This window comes from Sus scrofa, chromosome 13, assembly GCF_054392235.1.
Source record: "Sus scrofa isolate SSC_HxYL_T2T_F1_AM1 chromosome 13, Sscrofa_HxYL_maternal_Yorkshire_Landrace_v2.0, whole genome shotgun sequence".
Classification (NCBI taxonomy): domain Eukaryota; kingdom Metazoa; phylum Chordata; class Mammalia; order Artiodactyla; family Suidae; genus Sus; species Sus scrofa.
In genome coordinates this window covers 103264104-103284710 of record NC_139395.1, presented here as the reverse complement: position 1 = coordinate 103284710, position 20607 = coordinate 103264104, and the positions used below count along the sequence as shown (strand labels likewise).

Sequence of the window (20607 nt, the reverse complement as noted above, 5' to 3'; positions counted from 1 at the left end):
CCTTCCTCTTTGTACTAGGAAGGAGCTTAAGAGTCAGGATTATATTTCCTTCATTTTTATGTCTCTACATTGCACAAAGAAGACCCTCAAATAAAATGTCAAGACGGATATACTAAAGAACTGTGATTTCACCTATTTCACTGCTTACCTTCTATGGAATCAGCAAATTAACTTTCTCCATTCTTGGTTTTTGCAAAGTTTCCATATGCCAGATCACTTAAAAGAAATGAAAGCCTTGGAAAGCAAGTCAATGAATACAGTGTACTAATCAAAATGCACTTCTTGGCACAATTCCTGTGGTCACCCAAGGGAAATTGTCTGCCACTCCACAGCAAGCATAAAATTTCATTCTGACTTTCAGGCAAAACACCGATGTAATTGACATGTACTACTAATCAGATGAGTATAACACATGATAATATATTTTCCTCTGTGACTAAGAGTGATATGCTTCAGTGGTTATCGCAGCATGCATGAGGCTACCCTCTTTATATGCACATAGGTGTTCAAGTAATGCATTTCAAAACCGGCGCAAGGCAGTCTATCCTTATGTGGTTAAATAATTGAAGTGATTGCCATGAGAGTTGCTGGCCACCACATCTGTATATTTCTCTAGGCTGCAGTCAGCACCAGATGTTGTACCAGATGATAGTTTATGATGCCACAAGGTATTTCTGACTATCCCAGTGGGGATATACACCCTGTGTTAACTTGGTCCTACAGTATGACAGTGAGTATGACTGAAGAGATACTAGCCTGAATAGTTTCATCCATCCTTGCCATATGGATAAGACACACAGAGAGAGGAAGTGCACCTCCTCTCCATGACCATAGACATTGCTAGGCCTAGTAAAATCCTCTGATACCCTATCATCCTGCAAACTCCTTGTAAACTGAGCTGCCCATTATACTAGCCATTGGTGAATATCCTAAATTTTGTTTAAGCGTATTACTTATTTTACATATATGCTAACTTCCTGATTTTATGAGGCATATTTGATTTATTGCAGAGATCCACTGTACTTTTCACTCAGAATACACTTCTATCTTTTTATTCAACTCTTTTTTTTGTCTTTTTTTTTTTTTTTTTTTTTTTGTCTTTTAGGGTTGCACCAGCGGCACATGGAAGTTCCTAGGTTAGGGGTCCAATCAGAGCTGTAGCCACCAGCCTACGCCACAGCCACGCCAGAGCCAAGCTGTGTCTGCAACCTATATCACAGGTCATGGCAATGCCAGATCCTTAACCCACTGAGTGAGGCCAGGGATCAAACCCACGTCCTTATGGATGCTAGTTGGGTTTGTTAACTGCTAAGCCATGATGGGAACTCCCTTATTAAATTCTTACGTCTGTATGTTTTTTAAAAATATGTGGGCTACCAGTTAATATCATTGCGAGTAACTTCTTTTTTGAAAAATATTTTCTTTTAATTATTCATTTCATAAATATTTATTGAGTACTCTTATGTAATAGGTATTTTTCCAGGCACTGAGGATTCAGCAATAAATAAAAGACATAATCTCTGTCCTCATATAGTTAAAATTAAAGCAAGAGAGATTATATTCTCCTGGGGGAGCTTATAGTCTATTGAGGAAATATATTCTAATGATCTACTATAAAATTAACACCTATGTATCAGGCATACTTTGTTTTATTATGCTTCACTTTTTTGCATTTTTTATAAACATGTTTTGTGGCAAGGAGCAATTTTGACTTTTACATCTTATTATTTAAAAAATAGATTTCATAAGACTATAGCTTCTATTGATAATGATTCCTCTGATGATCTGGGAAAAATCAGTTGAAAATCTCTGGAAAGGAGTCACAATTCTAGATATTGTTGAGAACATTTTTGATGAGAAGAGGTCAAAATATCAACATTAGGAGTTTGGAAGAAGATGATTCCAGTTTTCATGAATAATTGTGAGAAGTCAAGATATCAGTTGAGGAAGTAACTGCAGATATGATAGAAATAGCAAGAATACTAGAATTAGAAGTGGAGCCTGAAGATATGACTGAATTGCTTCAATCTGGTGATAAAATTTTCACAGATGAAGAGTTGCTACTTATAGACAAGTAAGTGGTTTCTTGAAATGGAATCTACTCCTGGTGAAGATGCTGTGAAGACTGTTGAAATGACAATAGAGAGTTTATAATATTACATACATTTAGTTATAAAGCAATGGGAGGGTCTGAGAGGATTGACTCCAATTTTGAAAAAAGTTCTACTCTGGGTAAAATGTTATCAAACAGCATTGCATGCCACGGAGAAATCATTCATGAAAATAAGGAGTTAACAGATGAGGTAAACTTCATTATTGCCTTATTTTTAAGAAATTGCTACAGTCATTCCAGCCTTCAGCAACCCAATCAGTTGGCAGCCATTAACATCGAGGCAAACCCCCCATCAGCAAAAAGATTACCATTCACTGAAGGCTCAGATGATGGTTAACATTTTTTAGCAATAAGTTAGTTTTTAATTAAGGTGTGTACATTGGTTTTTTAAAGACGTAATGCTATTGCATACTTAGTAGACTGCAATATAGTATAAACAAAGCTTTCATATACACTGAAAAACTGAAAACTTCGTATGATTTTTTTTATTGCAATATTCGTTGTCTCATGATGGTCTGGAATCGAACTCACAATATCTCTGAGGTATGTCAAGTTCCAAGAAAGTGAGATGTGGCTGAGGAAGGTCACAAGAGCTCCTTCCTCCACAAGAAGGTGACCTGGCTTTTCAAGGCCAGGGCTTCAGGAGCCAGAATGACGTTGGCATCAAGTGTTGTTGCCCTATTGGGTTACTCTTAGTGCTGAGGGAAAGGCACAGCTGCGGTGGTTGCAGGGACAGCCTCTGCTCTGGTGCTTCTTCAGGGATTCTAAGCCCTCCACAGGAGCACAGTCTCTGGAGGCTAGAGACACAGGTAGGCCTTGCCAGTGTGACTGTGAGCAGCCCCTACCTGGGGTGACTCTAGTGAGTGTGCCTCTGACAATGTCCTTAGATCATAGCTAGAGCCTTCCCCACACCTCTTCCCTTTCGCAGTTCAATGAGATGGACTACACTGACTTAGACATTGACTAGACATCCTCATTCTTCCTTTGTTCAACTCCAGTAAGTTCTCTGGCTCTAGTTCCTCTGTGCCCATATGAATTTGCCCTTAAATCACAGAATAGGTAAGCCCCTGGCTGGCCAGAGGCCTTAAGCCTGTCTGCCTTGTGATTTCCAGACAAAGCAGGAATGACTAGAGGGCTATAGTGAGCAGAGCTTGGAATTCCTTCAGTGTCTGGGGTACAAGGTGTGTACCAGGCCTAGGCCTTCAGTGATAGGCCCTGGCAGGCCCTGCAGTGTTTCTGTCAAAGATAAGTCTAGAGACTATTTTAATGATCCTTAAGTTTATCAAGTTGTTGGACCCTGGCAGGCCCTGCAGTGTTTCTGTCAAAGATAAGTCTAGAGACTATTTTAATGATCCTTAAGTTTATCAAGTTGTTGGATCTGAATGAGACCAAGCCAGGGCTGGATAATGAGCAGAGCTGAACCCTAGAGGAAGAAGTGCTTCTCTAAAGGAAAGAAATTCCAAGGGTTTTTTTTTTTTTTTTAATCAAGGACTTCTATCTTTATTTTTTAATTTATTTTTATTAGAGCATGGTTGATTTACAGTGTTGTGCCAATTTCTGTTGTACAGCATATACATTCTTTTTCTCACAGTATCTTCCATCGTGTTCTATCGTAAGAGATTGGATTATAGTTCCCTGTACTGTACAGTAGGACATCATTACTCATCCTTTCTAAGTGTAATAGTTTACATCTACAAACCCTAAACTTCCCCCACTCCCTACTCCTTCCCCCTTGGCAACCACAAGTCTGTTCTCTATGTCCATGAGTCTGTTTCTATTCTATAAATAGGTTCATTTGTGCAATATTTTAGATTCCACATAGAAGTGACATTATGGCATTTGTATTTGTCTTTCTCTTTCTGACTTACTTCACTTAGTATGAGAATCTCTAGTTCTATCCATGTTTCTGAAAATGGCATTTTTTGTTCTTTGTAATTGCTGAGTGGTATGCCATTGTATATATGCATCACATCTTAATCCATTCATATGTTGATGGACATTTAGGTTGTTTCTATGTCTTGGCTGTTGTGAATAGTACTGCAATGAACTTAAGGGTGTATGCATCTTTTTGAATGAAAGTTTTATCTGGATATATGCCCAGGAGTGAGATTGCTGTATTACATGGTAATTCTAGATTTAGTTTTCTGAGGCACCTCCATACTGTTTTCCATAGTGGTTATACCAATTTATATTCCCACCAACAGTGTAGGAAGGTTCCCTTTTCACCACACCCTCTCCAGCGTTTATTATTTGTAGACTTGTTAATGATGGCCATTCTGATTGGTGTGAGATAGTACCTCATTGTAGTTTTGATTTTCATTTCTCTAATAATTAGTGATGTGGAACATTTTTTTCATGTGCTTACTGGCCATCCATATGTCTCCTTTGGAGAAATGTCTAAGTCGTCTGCCTATTTTTTGATTGGGTTGTTTGTGTTTTGCTGTTGTTGAGTTGTATGAATTGTTTTTAAGAGATTTGGTGATTGTCAGTTGCATTTTTTGCAAAGATTTTCTCCCATTCTGTGGGTTGTAATTTTTTTTTTTGGTCATTTCTTGGGCCCCTTCTGTGGCATGTGGAGGTTCCCAGGCTAGGGGTCAAATTGGAGCTGTAGCCTCCGGCCTACGCCAGAGCCACAGCAATGCAGGAGCTGAGCCTCGTTTGCAACCTACACCACAGCTCACGGCAACGCTGGATCCTTAACACACCGAGCAAGACCAGGGATCAAACCTGCAACCTCATGGTTCCTAGTCGGATTCGCTAACCACTGAGCCACCACGGGAACTCCAATCATTTTGTTTTTTTAATGGTTTATTTTTCTGTGCAAAAGCTTTTGAGTTTAATTAGGTCCCATTGATTTATTTTTATTTTATTGTCATTATTCTAGAAGTGGATCAAACAAGATGTTGCTGTGATTTGTGTCAAAGAGCACTCTGCCTCTCTTTTCCTGTAGGAGTTTTATAGTATCTGGCCTTACATTTAGATCCTTAATCCATTTTGAGTTTATTTTTTGTGTATGGTGTTAGGGAAATTTCTAATTTCATTTTTTTACATGTAACTGTCCAAAGGGTTCTTAGCAGAGAATAGGTTAACAACTCATGAAATTACTCAAATGATTTTAGAGTTAAGGTGGAGAAAAACCTCAGCAGCTCAACTTCACCACTCTCAAGTGAGCATATAGAGAATTCTATTCCCAGGTTAAAAAATTCCTGATACTCAGTTCCTTCCAACTTCACAGTTCTCAACCCAGAGGACAGTCATGGAGAATAGATGACTTCTTGACACCCTTGACCACTTTTGGTTCCCTCCTTTCTGAAGCATTAATAGTTAATATATTCCCTTATTCCTGGGAAGATGACGCACAAGAGGTGGGATTCAGAGGAATCAGGGCTGCTTCTATCTCCAAAACCATGGGCTGTCTGCAACCCAGGGCCTGGACTTGAAACAGCTCTGTATTTCTCATCTGTGAAGCAGACTACCAAGTTGGAGAGAGAGAGTACCTGCTCTGGGCTTGCATTTTACTGATCCAGCTGGCCTAGGGCTCCATCAAGTTATTGGATGAGGAGAATCCTTCATTACCTGAGGTGAGTTTGTATAATAAACCTTATTATACATTTCCTGGTCACATTCCAACAACTCACCCTCCACAATTTACTCACAACCCTCCTCCTCTCCTCTGTCTAGTCACTTCACAATTAACTTCACTTTGTTAAAATGGTATATAAACCCCTGGGATCTGACTCTTTGAGTTTTCACTTTTTTTCTGTGAACCCCTCTCCCCATACACACAAAATTAAAAACAGAGTTTGTATGCCTTTTCTCCTGCTGATCTGTCTTTTGTCAGTGAAGTTACAGGCACCAGGAAGAAAACCTAAAAGGATGGAAAAAACATTTTGCCTCTCCTACACTAGAAAGACTTCTGTATTCTTCCTCTCCCTTTCTCCAGCCAGTTCATTTCTATGTTTTTTATTCAATATTTTCCTTTAATCTGCCCACTTCTTTAGATTTCTACTAGGTGTTTTTTGTTTTTGTTTTTGTTTTTTTTTTTGTCTGTAATTCTTAGTACTCTGTAGTCCTCTACTTAATACCTCTACTTAATACCTAAATGGCTTCCCAAGCTCTTAACTTGTTATACAAGCCACACAACTCTTCTTGCCAGCATTTTACTCTCTAGTGTCACTTGCAGTTCTTACTTCCTTGAATTGGCACACAATGATTCCAAATTATTTTCAATTCATCAGTGAATAGCTCCCGTTTTTCTCTCTATTTGATATGCCCTTCTCCAATCCCACTCCCACTTTCTTGGCCTGTTTTAATTACTCTTTTAGATAGAGCTATGATGTCATCTCATCGAAGAAGCATTCCCATAATTTCCATATTGTGTCAATGACCATTTCTTTGGCTTTCATCATATATTGTGTGCATCCTTCTCATGGACTCATTGCCATATTATTTTTATCTGTTTACATGTCAGCCTCCCACACTAAATTGTGAGTTCCTCAAATTCAGGGACTCAGGGAGTATGTCTGGTTCATATTTGTGTTCTTGGGACCTGATTATTTAACAGTTCTTACAATTTATCTTTCCATTCCTGGTCCCTTCTTATTTTGAAGATCTTAGCTGAAAAGTCCCTCCTCCCAGAGACCTTTCAGCACTACCTAATTTAGAGCAGTCCCATAGTTATTTTATATCACCACCCTGCTTTCATCTTCGGCTAAACATTCACCACTCTGAAATATTTTTTGCAGATTTAATCATGTGTTGTTTGTACCCACCCACAAGACTGTAAGTTTCACTGGTGAATATAAGTTTCATCTGATTTATAGGAAAATATGCAAATATCTATCAGTTCATTCAGTAAAAATTACTGCTTTTGAGAATTATCTTATTCATATGAATGAACACAGCTAATTCTAAATTTAACAGGACCCTTGTGTGTTCATTCAAGAGCAGAATTTGGCCCACTGTGTATGCCACTCACTGCCTTTATTTACATTATAAATTACCACATTTTATTATGTCTACTCCCATTCCATTTCAATTATAGTCTATTATTTTAATATAATATGTTAAAATGGAATTAGCAATTAAATTACTACACCATTATTCATACAACCTAAAGTGTTTGACCTCAGTCTCTTGAAGCAGGGGGATTGTAATTGACTATATCTCTAACTGTGTATGGACTCCTTTAATTGAGCATGATATTTTCTTAGTGTTGATGTGGTCAGAAATTCTGCTTTAATTCTATTCATCTCTCATGAGAGAGACTAAGTTATATTTAGGGCATCATTTGAGCTCTTATTTAGATGAAGAGATTTGAAGATATGTGTCCCATAGGGTCCTGATATTCCTTTTAAATTCAAGTATCTCCAATGTTTTTTCTTAATTTGTCATATTACATAACTATTTGTAATTTCTACCACACATTCATCAAGGAGTAACATGTTCTTTATTATCCTCAAGTTAGTTCATATCCATATCTATTGGAAGCTCTTGTGAGGCAAGGACTGTAATTTTTCTGCTATTGCATTTTGATGTAGTATTAGTCAGTCTAATAAAGCCATAGAATAGTGCCTGGTGTGATTAGTTCTTAAGGATTGCTATAATAAAGTACTACAAACTGAGTGGCTTAAAACTATGGAAGTGTATTGTCTCATAATTTAAGAGGAGAGAAATCCCAAATCAAGGTGCTGGAAGGGACCTGCTGGGGGGTGTGGGGTCCTTCCTTGACTGTTCCCAGCTTCTAGTGGTTTGCATCTGCGTAACTCCAATCTTTGCCTTCCTCGTCACATGATGTTCTCCCTGTGTGTATGTGGTTTTTGTTTGTTGTTTGTTTGTTTGTTTTGTCTTCACATGGCTGTCTTTTTATAAGGACACCAGTCAATGATTTCATCTTAACTAATAATATATGCAATGGCTCCGTTTTCCAAATAACGTTACATTCTAAGGTACTGGGGGTTAGGACTTCAACATATCTTTCTGAGGACACATAATTCAACCTATAATTGTAGATAAATAACACATATTTGTGAAATAATCAACGAGCATGGAATTTTGATAGTAACCTTTGTGCATATCTACTAAATCTACAAAAAAAGTATTGACCCAGGTAGATGAATGGGGAAAGGACAGTATCTGAAAAATAACAAAATAACTTATGAAGTTCAACTCATTTAAAAAGCCTATAGGAAAATGCTCAACCTCACTAGTGAAAAATACATGTAGGTTAATATTATCAGAGGGGTTGGTAATTTTACAAAATGGAGGATAAAATATAGCATGTTTATTTTTTATAGCAACATATTTCCTTTGCTAATTCACTTTCATTTTCTTAGGGAAATTTGTTCTTATCTCTCTTTATGGGTCATATCTTTTTACGGGTTTATGGCCCATGATGTACTTTCCTTTGATAAAAAATTACTACCATTGTGATTTTACACTTATTTCTATGAATATTTGATTATTGCCTTCACCAGTAGACCTTCAACTCCAGGGCCAATTGAGTCTATTTTTTTCTTAATTTCTGCAACACTTAGTCTAGCACTAGATGGTTGGTGCTCGGTCATGATTGGTTGATTGATAAAATTAAGAAATGAAATGGTGAGATGGGCTGAAGTTTACCTTTCCAATGGCTATAAAAAATATTTGTTATTGTATTTGTTATAAATTGCTGCATACTTATACATATATTATAAACATATCAATTATTATACATTGTTAAAATATTGATTTATTATTGCTAAATAAAGCATAAGCAAGATTACAAGGACAATGTTTATCTACTTAGGTGAACAAACTATTTTCAAAGCACTTACCAGCACTTAGGTACACACGAATATTTAGTGTGCTACTTACAATTAGTAATTATGTAGTCATTGTATGAACTCTTCCCCTTGGAAGAACTATAAGTAATGCCAATTTAAATCACTATATGTACTTGAAAATTATGATGCTAAATTAAGTATACATATTTTATATTAGTTTTTAATTCATGTTGGCGTGTCTTTTCCATATTCAGTCCAATTTAATGTTTCCTGAAGACTCTGAAGTCTGAAGTTAGATTAGAATGTGTTTTACACACACACACACACACACACACACACCAGGACCAGAGTGACACTAATTATTTCTCTTCAATTCCAAGTAAATCATATTCTCCTTAGGATTTATGGAATCACCTTCCTCATCCATGCTGTTAAAAATGAATTAACTTGCTCTGACATTATAGAGAATTTCTAATTATTTAATTATCTCCATTATGTGAATAAAGCTTTGGTGAATTCCCTTTCTAGCGTTATCATGTTCTTCCTTAGGGCTAAGTCTCATCTGAATGTACAGCAAGTTCATATACACACACACCACCACACATCATAGTGATATAACATTACAAAGCAATTTTAATTAAAACTATTGAGAATATGTTGTTGTTGTATGTTAAAATCGTGTTCCTCTGAGAATGATACAAAATGGTGATGTGTATACTCTAGTGAGAGACCCAGCAAATGTTAGCTTTCAGTCATTTTCCTAAGACCGTGCAAGAGTTCATCCCCAGTCCCTGGTCCGGATCTTGTGGGAATAGAAATACTGTGCTTCTGGCTTGACATCAGTGCCATTTCCAAATGTTACCATGGTGATCACCTATGCAGCATCACTAACCCTTCTCACAACAGCTCAATTTGAGATTCAAGTTTCACGTTTCGTTTCCATGATTATGGGAGGGTAATTATTTCATTACTCAAGGGAAGAAGATTTAGGAGGTAAATAGCTCTTCATTAAATCTTAAATGATTCTAGTCTTTTTAGGCCACAAAAATGCCAAATATTAAAGTGATGAAATTCAAAAGAGTAAAACATGACTGGGAATTAAAAAAATTTTCAATTTTTGTGCAGTATAACCATAAATATTTTTTTCTCTAGTGAAAACATCTTGCATAACATGTAAGTATATTGTGTCAATAATTCCTGATTTAAAATAATTTCCATGTAATATAAATTTATGGAAATGTTCATGTATATACTTGAATAGAAATTCCTATAAAAAGAAAGGAATTTTATGAACTGACCTGGTTTGGGAAGAAGTAGCGTCATACTTTAATATGCATATTTTTTTCTATACTTCTAAATAAGAATTTCATTATAAAAGAAATGACTCATTGTACAGATTATCGTCTTATATAGAATTATTGTTGCTTTTATTTATTGTTGATGCTTGAGGATTATACAGCTGAAAATAAATATTAATGTGCTATATTTTCAAAGTATATTTGGTTTTATGAAATGTCATGGATAGTGTGGATTAAAGATACTTGGAATGTAACTTTTTTTTTCCTTTTTTAGGGCCACACCTACAGCATATGGAAGTTCCCAGGCTAAGGGTAGAATCAGAGCTACAGCTGCCAGCCTACACCACAGCCACAGCAACGACAGATCCAAGCCACCTCTGTGACCTACACCATAGCTCATAGCAACACCAGATCCTTAACCCACTGAGCAGGACCAGGGAATATATCTTAAATATAAAAATAAGTGGCTATTTATTCTGTGTTGCCCAACTACAGTACAGGAGGGTGCCATGATGCTTAACTGTCCAAACAACAGCTTTCCTGGGAGAAAATGCTATAAAGTGTTTAGGTTAAAAATGTTTAACTGGTCTATACTGTATGTTCCTTAGTTTATATCTACTCCAAGGCAAAAATTTCTAACCACATAGTGTTCTTTCTAAGCTTTTTTTTTTTTTTCTGTTCTCTTTTCTGTGTTGCCTCTGACAAATGTCTATTAAAAATTTTAAAAGAGAATTAAGGATACAGGAAAGGTTAACTCCTATATGTGACAGAGGGCGTACGCTGCAATGTTAGTGATTTAATTTTGGCCTCTCTGAAATCCTGTAGTAGTGTGACACACAGACTTTGAGAAGGCAAGGAAGATTCAATCCTAATCATTTTCCCAGAGGAAAGACAATCTGTTTTATGCCCATTTATCCCCTTTCTTGGGCTTTAATATTTCCCAGTGCTGCATTAATTTACTTGTAGTGGTGACAGTTTTTTTTTTTTTCTTTCTTTCATTTTTCTTTAGATTAGTGGAAGGAAAATTAGTCAGAATTGATTGTTGGAAGGCTCACTGATTGAGTAATTAATTAATTAAAAATTATTCATTCATAAACCTCTGGAGAGGTGGAATGGGAAGGTTAAGAGGTTCAGAGTGGCTGTAGTCATCAGTGATTCTGCTTATTATTTATAAGTAATCCATTAAAAACTCATCTAAGATATTCTAGTTTGTACACCTCTCAGAAAATAGAGCTGGGCAGATAAGCACAAACACTAACTGTCCACTGCCAACACAATCATGGAAACATTCTATGGACATTCAGTTTTGAAAATCTAGATCCAACGCTGTAATACAAAGATCCTCCTGAAGTTTGTGGATCCCTTAGGGGGCTCACAGCCCAGCACAGAATAGGCAACAACTTAAACAGAACCTGTCCTGTGGAAGTGACTGTTCTAATGTTCCTTCTCCTTTGTCTCCACCAGGAGGAATTTCTCACGGCCTCATTCTTCTTGCTGAACTTATCTCAATGACATTCACTAAAGCACCTCCCTCCCACCCATGTTTCCCCAATTCCAAGGTCCTGTTGAAGGGACAGTTAAAATTCCAAATACTTTTAAAGCAATATAATTCAGACACCTTCTAACCAAATGCTGAGTGTTTGCCTGAGAGAGTTTGGAGATGGGAATTTGCCTTTCGTAATAAAAAGGCCCATGAAGTTGTCTATTTTCAAACAAAAACTTTATCGTCTGCTCTACTGGTATAGCCAAGTCAAAACACAACCAGCTTTTAAAATAATGTTTTCTGGAGTTCCCGTAGTGGCACAGCGGTAACAAACCCAACTAATATCCATGCGGATGCAGGTTTGAACCCCAGCCTCACTCAGTGGGTTGGGGATCTGGCATTGCAGTGAGCTGTGGTATAGGCCAGCAGCTGCAGCTTCAATTCAGCTGCTAGCCTGGGAATTTCCATATGCCATGGATGCAGCCCTAAAAAGCAAAGCAAGTAATAATAATAATAATAATAATAATAATAATAATTTTCTCTAAATTTGCACTCTATAAATTTTTGTTAAAAACATTGGTTGCCAGTATATCAAATCACCACTATATATATTTTAAATATCTTATAATTTTTTGTGTTTCCTCAATAGAGCTGAAAAAAAAAATTGTGTTGCCATTTCTCTGAATTGCAGTACATCTCTAGGGGCCCATTCATGATGCTTTAAGTGTTAGGAATATAAATGGCTAAGGGAGTTCTGAATAAATAGCCCAGAAGTCACCATTCTCAGAGCTCTTTACGTCAAGTTCTTTCCAAGGTGGATTAGTGGTATAAACTACATTATGCTACAATGACAAATATTTCAATGGCTTAACAGAGCAGAATTTATTTTTTACTTATGCAAAAATGTATTTCTCTGTGAATCTGGGTGACCCTTCGGGACAACTATTCTTCTGTGGCAGGGGAGAGAGAGTAGAAACTGGGCAAAGTCTTCTTATTGGCTCAGCCTAGAAGTTTTTGTGTCACCTCCCGCTCAGGTTTTGTACAGAACCACTAGCCTCAGGTTCTGCCTAACACCCTGGAGAAAGTCCTGGAGGAATATCTGGAAAAGGGGAGGAGATCGTGTTAGGGCACTAAGAAATCCTAAGCCTCAAAAAGGCATTTCTTTACTCTCATAAGTTATCACTGGATATTTTACCATGACATGCATCTGTAGGATGGAGCCTATAATGAGATGAAAAGAGTTTCTTGAGAAAGGGAAAGTAGCGGGTGCATAGTCAGTGCTTCAGATTTTGGAGAGGAAAGGGAAGAGGGATACGGCAGTATTTTGAAGGATGCCAAAACGTCACACTTGGAAGCTAAAAAAAAGAACCCTACTAAATAACATAGTACCTACCAAATAAAGTTTTTTGAGGGGAGTAACCACACAATGCATTCAGTTAGTGTGGATTAATGGCTACTATCACGCCTCCTGAGCAGAAGGATTTACTCAAATATCCTCTTAGTTTCATTTTGTGCTAACAACTCTACCAACTACCCTAATTAATTGCCCAAAAACTGTTAATAACCATGTCATCATAGACCATCATGTAAATGAGCTTTAAAAAGTAAAATCTGAAGAGCAATCTTGCCATTCATTTATCTGAACTAATTATAATGTAGAAATAATTCTCACAGCAGGTGAAAACTGAGAAAAAGCATGCTTTTGCAGGAAAGCAAAACATTTTACATCCTACATCAAAATTTTGGAAGAGACAAAGAGCTTCCTTTTTCACAAGGCAGAGTCTGTTATTTCTGTTACAATCACATTTTAATGAAGTATTCGTAAAGATTCAAAAAGATATGGAAGATTGAGCTACTAAGTTTTTTTGATGGTGATGAAATATATCCTACTCTCATTTTATTTTCATGAAGGAATTATTTCCAGAATCAACAAGGCAAAGAAGGTGTTACTCTTGAGAATCAATGGGTATTAATAAATTGATTGATTGTTCTGTTTTAATGCCACTATAATTCATAGCTATAAAATGTGAAATATATCATATATTAGGAATGCAGCCTGGTTTAGAGAAAACCAGTCCAGAGAGGTTCACATTCAGATATACAGTTTTTAACTATGTGAGTTTGGGTTTGCTACTTTTTTACCTTATGGAGCCACAGGATGCATAATTCATGTGACGACAAGCTATTATGGTATGTAATGGGCCAACTTTCATTTTTGACATATAATAAGTATTTATTGTAGCTATTACTTTTCATTTCCTGTGGAATATTTTTCACCTTTGTAACTTTGGTTACTCACATTTTCTTGAACTTCCAGATGCTGCTGCTGAGGCCCTAAAAAGACAAAAAGACCAAAAAAAAAAAAAAAAAAAAAAAAAAGGAAAAAAATAAAAGAAAATTGTAAAAGATAGAAAAGGAAGAATCTCATGAACTTCATATACAATGCCCATTTTGGCCTGGAGTAGATGGAGAAGTAGAAGAGCATAAGGAATCCTAAGCCACAGAAAAGTTGTTTTTTTTTTTTTTTTAACAAAATGTCCGTGGAGGTTTTACTGTGATATTCTTATGTAGGATTTTGCCTTCATTTTGATTCCGGCAAAAATAAATAAATAAATAAAAATAAAGTAAAAATTGGGAATTGCCATAAGCTTACTAATAACCTCATCTAGCTCAACCTCATATTCCATGAAGTGTTAATATCTTTTGCTTAGAAAAATTATCCAAAAAATTATCTTTTGTTAAGAAAAATTATCCAATAAATAAACCAGAAGATGACTGAATGACTTTGTTTTTTTGTTTTTTTGTTTTTTTTTTTTCCCACTGTACAGCAAGGGGGTCAGGTTATCCTTACATGTATACATTACAGTTACATTTTTTCCATCTCAATAGACGCAGAAAAAGCATTTGACAAAGGCCAACATCCATTCATGATCAAGACCCTCACCAAAGTGGGTATAGAGGGAACATTCCTGAATATAATCAAAGCCATTTATGATAAACCCACAGCAAATATAATCCTCAATGGGGAAAAACTGAAAGCCTTCTCACTCAAATCTGGAACAAGACAGGGATGCCCACTCTCACCACTGCTCTTCAACATAGTTTTGGAAGTCTTAGCCACAGCAATTAGACAAACAAAAGAAATAAAAGGCATCCATATAGGAAGAGAAGAGATAAAACTGTCACTGTATGCAGATGACATGATACTATACATAGAAAACCCTAAGGACTCAACCCCAAAACTACTTGAACTGATTAAGAAATTCAGCAAAGTAGCAGAATATAAGATTAACATTCAGAAGTCAGTTGCATTTCTGTATACCAGCAATGAAATATTAAAAAAGGAATACAAAAATACGATACCTTTTAAAATTGCACCTCACAAAATCAAATACCTCAGAATACACCTGACCAAGGACGTAAAGGACCTATATGCCGAGAACTATAAAACTTTAATCAAAGAAATCAAAGAAGATGGAAAGAAATGGAAAGATATTCCATGTTCCTGGATTGGGAAAATCAATATTGTAAAAATGGCCATACTACCCAAAGCAATCTACAGATTCAATGCAATCCCTATCAAATTACCCAGGACATTTTTCACAGAACTAGAACAAACAATCCAAACATTTATATGGAACCACAAAAGACCCAGAATCGCCAAAGCAATCCTGAGAATCAAAAACCAAGCAGGAGGCATAACTCTCCCAGACTTCAAGAAATACTACAAAGCCACAGTCATCAAAACAGTGTGGTACTGGTATCAAAGGAGACAGACAGACCAATGGAACAGAATAGAGAATCCGGAAATAAACCCTGACACCTATGGTCAATTAATCTTTGACAAGGGAGGCAAAAACATAAAATGGGAAAAAGAAATATTCAGCAAGCATTTCTGGGAAACCTGGACAGCTGCATGCAAAGCAATGAAACTAGAACACACCCTCACACCATGAACAAAAATAAACTCAAAATGGCTAAATGACTTAAATATACGACAGGACACCATCAAACTCCTAGAAGAAAACATAGGCAAAACACTCTCTGACATCAACATCATGAATATTTTCTCAGGTCAGTCTCCCAAAGCAATAGAAATTAGAGCAAAAATAAACCCATGGGACCTCATCAAACTGAAAAGCTTTTGCACAGCAAAGGAAACCCCCCCCCAAAAAAAAAATGAATGACTTTGTAATACCATCATTTAACAGACTCATCCAAAAATCTTTTAATTTTATAAGGGAATGTACCTGTTTTGACTTAACTATTTGCTACCCCAGGGTATTTTTTGTTTGTTTGTTTTACTATTTTCCATTTACATGTTTATGTATGTGTTTCTGGCTAGTAGAAAAAATGATGCCAAATTTTATAATTTTATTTCTTTATAGGATATTACACAGTTTCATATGTATTAACAAATTCACTTCAGCATTCTTTTGACTGAATGATTAATGTTGAAAAATTGTTCATATACTTAATTAAAGAATGGTAAGGAACATTTTATCCAAGGGACTACTGCAATGGGTTTTGCAATATGGGAGAGAGAGATTGAGGTCAACTCTGAATACAAGGAAAACTGGGAATTTACAGTCACTTAGCAGAGTGGGGGAGTTGATGAATAGAAAATTATTAAAGATGGAGTTCCTGTTGTGGCTCAGCAGGTTATTAACCTGACATAGTATTCATGAGGATTCAGGTTTCATCCCTGGCCTTGCTCAGTGGGTTTTGGATCGGGCATTGCCACAAGCTCAGATCTGGTGTTGCTGTGGCTGTGCTGTAGCTTGGCAGCTGCAGCTCTGATTCAGCTTTTAGCCTGGGAACTTCTACATGCCACAGGTGTGGCCATAAAAAGAAAAAAAAGTTATGAAAAGGACATATCAAGGCTAGGGTGGATTCTTGCTAAACTGACCTAACAAGGTTTATGCTAAAGGCAGGCAAGGATGATCAGATATTACTAGGTGAGGGGGTGGTGGACTCCTCAAGGAATTTGCTTAAATATTGAGGATGAACAGACAGTGAGGATGGCAGTTCCATTTAAACTGATTTAGCAAGATTCTTATTACAGCTGGGTGATGCAGGCCTGACAAGGACAGAAACTAAAGCCCCAGATCAAGGCCTGGAGGTCTTAGAGGAGGCTGACTAGAATTAGATCAAGGAGGCAGTCTTTGTCTTATGTAAATCTCTATTACTCAAAATCTCCTTTCCATCCTACTGGTTCCTTCATTAACTAATAAAATCTTTGCTACTTGCTCATGTTATATTTATATGAGAGTTATGTTTTGAATATTTTGAAAAGTATACTTTAACTCCTCAGTCATGAGCTCATTCACATGTGGAAGTTTTTGAAATATAGTGTTCAAAGTTGGGGAGGAGATAATGTCCTTCCACCATAGACTGATCCAACTGTATGGTATTAATCAGTTTTTTAAACTGATTAGATCATTATTGCAAACGTGTAGTAAGAGTGTCAGAATCTTCATAAGAATATATTCAATTAGGGACAACATATCAAAAGTTTCTCTTAAGAGTACTTCCTCAATTTAATACTGTAGGAGATATGGGTTATTACAAATGAGCTAAGTAAAACCATTTTACTTTTATGTGCTCTGCAAGTGTAAGGTATGGTATGATCCACATGTGATCATAGATTGCTTAGGTTAAGTGGTCTGTTTTTTAAACAACCTTTTAATAGGGAGAACAGTATGGTGTACAGATAATAAAGTTTCTATACTTTGATTTTGCATTGCTAGTAAACATGATTTTGGAAAATGAGAACAAGATGAGTGACATGCAGACCAAATATTATTTTATGTTTCCTGTGCTTTATGTTCTACTTCTTTTTCTTCCTTTCATGTATTCTTCTGGGTCCAAGAAGAAAGAAAATAGGTAGTTGGAGGAGAATTAATTATAAAGAAACTCTTTATGAAGGTGGTGAGCATGATATAAAGAAAGTATAAGTGATGATGTAACCTGTGATGTGGGGGTCTGTTACTCACTCAGAGGGCAGCCAATAGGTGCTGTGACATTGGACTGAGGGAGTTTGTTGACATTGCTTGGAGGGAACAGTGGGAATGAATATTATAACTTTGTTTTCCTCCTTTCTCCATCTGCTGTGGCTGCTCCCAATTGGCTAAATCCAATCAGAAACCAGAATATAAATGTGCATTGACATAATCCATATTTGTCAGCCTCCTGGGGCACAGGGTAGGGTGAGGATGGGTAGAAAATGCACCTATAAGATAATATAGAATACATCCTGAACATCTGATAAATATTCAGCCGGGATGATTGTTACTAGAATATGGTTCAGAAAGGGCCAAGACTGGAAGTATTTTCTGGCTGGGATCAGAGGTCTGTGCAATCCACAATTCAGGCCAAGAGAACATTTAATATTGAGTGAGAGAACTTCACGTCCAGATAGGGGGTAAGATCTGGAAGGTAGCAATCAGTAAAGTCAGGGAGCTACAGGTAGTTTCTGTGAACACAGGTGGTTGAACGGAATTAACATTCTGGAAACAACTAACTTGCGGGCAGTGGGACTGTTAACCAAATCCAGGTTTGTCTGCCTGCTGCTTAAAAGCCAATGCTTGAGAGGCAAGTGTTGGTAGAAAGAAAATTGCTCTAATTAGAAAGCTGTCATTCTGGAGCTAAGGTAGATTCATGTCCCCAAAAGACCAACTCTGAAGATTCTGCTCAGCCATGACAGTTTTTAAGGGGAACAGTGGGAAAGAATCTCAGTGAATTATCAAAGCAGGAGGTCAAGCTCTGTGGCATTTTCCATTGTGTGCAGGCTGGCTGACTCCTCATAATCTTTCTTGGACGTTACCTCTTCAGAGTGGTCTACCTGCAGGATTGTTAAGGAGGCTACTGGGGGTAGAGATCTAGTCATACTTTAACTCAATTCTTCATTCCTCCTTCTTTATTCTAGGGAAGAATCTACAAGTTAGTCAAGGTATTATGTGCATTCAATAGAGCATATGGGTCAGGAGCTAAGTTAAATATTACCTAGTAGTTATCTCATTTCTATAATTAGGTACTTTTAAGGTTAAAGGGGAACAGGTATTGGCAAACAGGAAAGGGGTAGAAGATCTACTTTTAACTCCCCACTCTCAGACATCATTCCATTTCTATGGGGTTAGCGTAGAAAGTCCATCTTCTGTACTTTCTTCATGCTGACATCAGGCACCATATTCTTAGAGAGGGTGATGTCAGTGGGTCTGTAGCATTTCTTTGCTGACAATTTTAGTTGACTCTTACATATATTGGCAGAAGAAGCTACAGTTATTCTGATGCCCACAAAGATATAGATGATTATAAGCAGTAATCTGAATCCCATTCTCTTGAAGCCAGTTCTTGGGATTGTGCTAGCCATATATCTAATACTGCTCAAGATGGACCAGTTTATGCCATGGCTTCAGGCTGGTCGTCATGCTGTTAGCTTTTTCCCTATGGTAGCAGTTATAGCATCTGTAAAACAACTTAGGACTGTGCGTCAGACACTGAAAGATCTTGTGACTGTTGTATTAGTTACTAACTACTCAAGTCTGCTCTTTTGTGACTCAGGGAGGCCTGAGAAACTTCAGCTTTTCTGAAGAGACAAGGGACATAGAGGGGCTTTTGTACTGGGGGACGGGGTGGTAGACACAGGGTTCTGCTTAGTTTTAGGACCATCCCTTTAACTTGTCTAGTTTTACATTTTTTTTCATGGGTAAAATTAGACTTGTAATAGAATGAATGTTTTATCTTCATATAATTTTAAGTGGTAAAATAAAAGAACAAACTTTTTCATCAGTTTTTATGTTGCCTTACTTCTAAGTATTGTTTTTCAGAAGAGCAGCTAAAACAGCATCTTTTGTGTCCTCATATTTTTATTTATCAATGAATTCTCCCTGAAGGAGGCAATCAACATCAGATTGTTAGGGTCACTTTAATCAGAGCTGTAATGGTTTACTTTACTCTATGAAGTTGATATTTACTCTATTTATAATGAGGAGGCAAGAAGTGATAAAAATGGTCAGCTGTAAGAATTAAGCATTTATATCCAAATGGAGGGGAAAATCTTTATTTTAATTAGATAGTCCTCTGAAATAGAAAGGAAAAGGTAAGTTAGCGGCTCTATTACAAAAGAAGCAACTCAAGGTTAAGTAATTTGGATGTGTACGAGTTGACCCAAAGAGAGGATGAGGGGATTGGTATTTAACCTAAGGTTGTGTGCATTTCTAGCCTTGGGCCTGGAAGGCCCTTTCTGAATTTCACTGTGGAGATCAGTTTGTACAGCTTGATTGTCCCTGTCAAGTGTGTGCTTGGCTTGCTCTCCAGCTCGCAAGCCTCTGCTGATTACTGGCAGCTTGAAATTGTCCTGAAAGAGAATGAGGGCTCTTGATTAATCCCTGCGCACAGTATCAACATATTATTGATTCATTATCAGCACATCATGTTTCATTTCCAGGCAAGAGGGATGGGTTGAAGGCAAATCTGACTTCCAAACAGATGCTGCCCAATGAACATCGAAGTTGGGTAACTAATGTTCTTCTTCTGAGAAAAGTCCTTCCATGACATAAAACACTGAAACGATTTCTTTTCTCTAGAGAAGAACTGTAGAGTTTAACAGCTCCAGTTTAATTACTATAAAGTAAGCTAGCTTATCTTATTATTTATATGTCTAGTTATAAATGCAGTAGATAAACAAGTCCTCTATATTGGAGTATATTAGATATTAAGCACTTTATTATACAGCTTTTATTTATATCATTGTTAAATATATAGCTTTAACGAGACATGTAAAGATTGATTTAGTTATTTATTTATTTAACAGTCTACGTACTAGGACCTACTATATTCAGTACTAGACACCAGGAATTCAGAATTGAATAAGTCACAGTTAGGTTCAGGGTACAGAAAGAAGAAAAAGTAGGTATGTAAAAAATATGTTTAGTAATAGAAATATGT

The 20607-nt window shown here is 36.7% G+C and overlaps 1 long non-coding RNA gene across 12 annotated transcripts in view; it reads left to right on the top strand.

Annotated features, from left to right (window-relative positions):
- The window catches only part of LOC106505379 (uncharacterized), a 916097-nt gene that overhangs the window by 623148 nt on the left and 272342 nt on the right, over window positions 1-20607 (top strand). For 6 of the 12 annotated variants that reach the window (XR_014824120.1, XR_014824123.1, XR_014824132.1 and 3 more), the window contains one exon: window positions 13976-14431. The exons of 4 other annotated variants lie outside the window; for them this stretch is intronic. This is a non-coding gene — a long non-coding RNA (uncharacterized LOC106505379). Of the gene's footprint in view, window positions 1-13975; window positions 19450-20607 lie in introns of those variants that run through there. 2 more of the 12 variants (XR_014824128.1, XR_014824125.1) reach the window with 2 other exon arrangements.